Source organism: Rhipicephalus sanguineus, chromosome 8 (genome assembly GCF_013339695.2).
Source record: "Rhipicephalus sanguineus isolate Rsan-2018 chromosome 8, BIME_Rsan_1.4, whole genome shotgun sequence".
In the NCBI taxonomy this organism is placed as follows: domain Eukaryota; kingdom Metazoa; phylum Arthropoda; class Arachnida; order Ixodida; family Ixodidae; genus Rhipicephalus; species Rhipicephalus sanguineus.
Genome location: NC_051183.1, coordinates 4,530,166 through 4,534,524, shown reverse-complemented (window position 1 = coordinate 4,534,524; position 4,359 = coordinate 4,530,166). Strand labels below are relative to the sequence as shown.

Genomic DNA, 4,359 nt, shown 5'->3' with positions numbered 1-4,359 from the left:
CCCTGAGAACGTGAGCTAAGAGCATTTCATGCTTAAAAACCTCGATTACTTTGTCGATAACGGATGCAGCGCGCACTGGTGTTCCTGAGGAAAAGGCGATAGCACGCGCCTGTTCGCATCTTTCTACGCCTCAGAATAGGCAAATGACAAGCTTTCCTAACTGCCATTCATGGTCGGCTTCCTTAGACACTCCATGTGAGCGTGATCACTGGACGGATCAGCCAGGGGAGCAGTTAAGTACTGCAGTCCCAAAGTACTACAGTCCAAAGAATTCAGATTGTATAATTTGAAGCTGAATGTTTGCCATCATCTTGCTACGCGTACTCGCACTTGCCGCCTAATTTCTTGGTTTAGGATTGCCTGACCGGAGTATGTGCACAAGGCGAAGGTAGGTAAACTTGGACATCGTGGAGAATATATGCCGGTGTTGCTGCTCTAGCTCCCGACTGGCGCACATGTACGTATGATATCGAAACCTAGTGTGTAATTTGTTAGTCTCCCGCTATTTTCTTGTTTCATCTTGCCTCAATAACAGTTTAAAATAGGACGGCCATAGACGGCTGCAAAACAGGCACAACCTAAGCGCTAGTTCGCCTTGGGTTTTCCTGTAGTGTTTTCCTATCACTTGCGTTGCCTCTCTCTTTGTAGCCGCCTCCTACGTTTCCATGATTTTTTAAAGTTCTTTTCAGATGCCTCAACTAGCCCAACTTGTTCCTTTCCAACTTGCATGTTCTATAGATACTTACTTCGTCAGTCAAACTCGGACTCCTTTCTTTGTTAATTCAAGTGCCCTCCATTATTAATTTTTTTTTGTATACATAGTACATTTGACGGTGATGCTTTTTTTCGGCTGCAGCATATTTAAAGGTAGAGCATATACATACGTGCGAATTTATTTTCCCTATTTGGATGTATAGGCGGGCCGTCACTGCATATCGAGTTATGCGATCAATGAGACGAGAAATTGTCATTTACGCTAATTCATTTTTCAATGTATTGACCTTGTGTTTGCTAAATAAACTGAATGCTTCGGGGCTTTTCGTGAAACGGTCCAAGCAGAAAAAAAATTTCATAAAAAAAGCTTCTGCAGTGAATAGCTACGAGAACAAACGTCTCACATTCCTATCCCCTCTGAAAGCGAAATTGCAAGCCTTCTTCCAGCAGTGGATCAAAGATATTTCCAAGCGATTACATGCTGCTGGTGCTGATAACGTTGATTACAACGAACGATGGTGTAAGATGATGATGATATGATGATTATAGTGCTGATGATTGTAGTGTTGATGCTACGCGTTCCTCAGCCGCCATGTTCAGCTTGTATAGAGCAACGAAAGATTTATTCTGCATTAAAATACGCTGAATCAAGGGACATGACGTGCACGACTTTTCTAGAGACGCTCTCTGGGCTTCACCTCATGCGTAGCAGAAGCACGCCCTGTTCCGAGGTTTTGTCTTCTGCCTGTGCCATCGATACCGCACTTATCAAAAATGAATAGAAATCACTCCACGGAAACGTTTAAGATTGTTATTCCAGGGACGATTGCCGGAAGTGCAACTGTTTTCATATCGATAGCAATAAGGTTTGACGCGCACTTTCGCCGATATAAGTGAAAGAGTGACACAGCCTTTTCAAAACGACATAGCGCACTGACATATACACGGCAGGTGCCCGAGGACAGCGAAATGACACGATCTTGGATAGCTTGTAGCAACTCACATAAATGTCGCACCTCGTAACAAACACACACACACACACACACACACACACACACACCACACCACACACACCCCCACACACACACACACACACACACACACACACACACACACACACATATATATATATATATGTATATGTGTGTGTGGCCATGTGGCCATCTATATATATATATATGTATATGTGTGTGTGTGGGTGTGTGTGTGTGTGTGTTGTGTGTGTGTGTGTGTGTGTGTGTGTGTGTGTGTGTGTTTTACGAGGTGCGACATTATAATCAATTCAATGACCTGCAGAGCTTTTCTAGGATGTCGTGTTTGGCTTCTGATAATTAAGATCATGGGCTTGCGTAATAATAATGGCATAACGAAGCTATAGCTTGTTTAAGTTGTTTTAGGATCTTTTAGGTATAAGCCAATGCGTGCCCTATACCTGTATACGGCACGCGTTGGCTTATACCACATATATATATATATATATAATATAATATCTATATATATATATATATATATATATATATATATATATATTAATATATATTATATATATATATATATATATATATATATATAATATATATATATATAGATATATATATATACACCATATACCATATATATTTTTGAACTCCTGTACGTCATACCCACAACGCATACTACACAAGAATAAAAATCATATTTTTATTTGGACCGCTACATTGTGAAAGTGAAGCCGCAATATGGGTCAGAACGCTCGTTTTCCCAATTTATCACAATATGTGGCAACGTTTCTTCTTCATTCAATTTGGATTGGATTGGAAGAACTTTATTAACAAAGTCCGGAGGCGTGTGCCTTAGCACACGGCGGGCCGCTCCCACGACGGGGCAGTCAGCCGAGACCTACCACCGCATCGTGGGCCCTCTGGACAGCCCAAAGTTGTGTACCACAGTATTTTTATCACTTACTATAGGAACCTACAAAGCCCTCAATATGAATATATTACTCGCGAAAAATCGCTGCTCTTTCTAGAATGCTACACATGCAGTATTTTGCGACTTTTCGTAGAGGTTAGAAACAATGACGGTTGAAACAAAAATGAATAAACTATCTAGTCATGAAAGAAGCGCCTTTAAATTCAGAAAACATGTTTCCTAGTAATGGGCCAAACCAGTAATTTTATATAAATTGTTATGTACGACCAGTTTCACTTCCGTGCCCCTAAAGTCCCTGGAACGGGAAAAGTACCGCGACCGTGCGGCCCGCCGCCATATTTGGTCCAGCGCGGCTGAAGCTGCGGCGGCGCGTGTTGATTTTACGCGGAGGAACGCGTGTTTCACGCATTGCGCGCGCTTTTGCGGCCCCGAATGAAGCATACTGTTGTTCTCTACCTGATTAGGAAAAAATACCGGCAGTTTTCACTTGCCTACGCGCACGCGCGCGTACTAACGCGATAAAGAAATGCGAAGTACTTTTAGCGAACCTCGCTACTTTGAACATATCTATCTATCTATCTATCTATCTATCTATCTATCTATCTATCTACTATCTATCTATCTCTATCTATCTATCTATCTATCTATCTATCTATCTATCTATCTATCTATCTATCTATCTATCTATCTATCTAGCCACCTACGACTTTTTGCTCTCCTGTCCGTTTTCGTTAATGAAATGTACACAAAAACTTATATGGCATAACATGACTGTAGACGAATATAATGACAGTTCATAATATGAAAATCCTAAAATGCATGACATGGACCGCATGCTTTACACGCGTTTAGGTTCTCTTACGGCCGCTTCGTTAACTTTACATATACCATAATTGCAGGCCCGTAAGCCAGGAGGGTGGGCCCAAGGGGCCGGAACTACCCCCCCCCCGGAAATTTGGTGAAGTAGGTGTTTTTACCAAAAATAAATACTGAAAATAAGTGTTTTGCTCAAATGGGCAAGGTTTTCAGCAAGTGCCCCCCCCCCCCCCCCGAAAAAAATTCCTGAATACGGGCCTGCATAATTGGTACTGCGTGACAGAGTGTATAACGAACATAGGTGCCTGGTTCTAACGTGCAATAATGACACGCATGTCATATACAGCATATTTACATGGCATGGTCTCGGGCTATAGCGCCGTTCAATTAAATGGATACATATCAAAACTGCTATGACGAGACATTTCTGTACGAAGAACGTAAATGGCAGGCTGTCACATGAAAATCGTGACTTTCATGTCATGTACGGCATCACTTACTTGCCACGCTCATGGTGCACTCCGGCCGGTTCGTTTCCTTGATATGCACCAAGGTTGTTGTTGCGTGACGTGACTGTAGACGAACATAAATGACAGGTGGTACCATTAAAATCATGACATGGATGCCATCAACGGCATGATTTGCATGCCATGCTCGTGATGCGCTCGCGGCCGGTTCCCGCCGGCTTTGACCGATTCTTGCCGGTTGCAGCCTCTAAAAGCGCAGCACCCAGGCATTCTTCGGCAGGCTTGTGATTTAAGTCAAAACGATACCGAATGTCGTAAAGTTGCTGCAACGCTTTTCTCAGTCTATAAGATAAATCGCCCTCCAAAGCGCCGAGCGTCGGCGGCCGGGAACAATAGAGAGGCGAGCGAAGAATAAAGGAATGCGGTACTTTTCCCGTTCTATATATATATA

General features: G+C 42.6%; 1 long non-coding RNA gene across 1 annotated transcript in view; it reads left to right on the top strand.

The window, feature by feature from the left end:
* The first annotated feature begins 446 nt into the window (after positions 1-446).
* The window catches only part of LOC119402580 (uncharacterized), a 14,511-nt gene continuing 10,598 nt past the window's right edge, over positions 447-4,359 (top strand). Inside the window, exon 1 of the long non-coding RNA XR_005185831.2 lies at positions 447-457. This is a non-coding gene — a long non-coding RNA (uncharacterized LOC119402580). The remainder of the gene's footprint in view (positions 458-4,359) is intronic.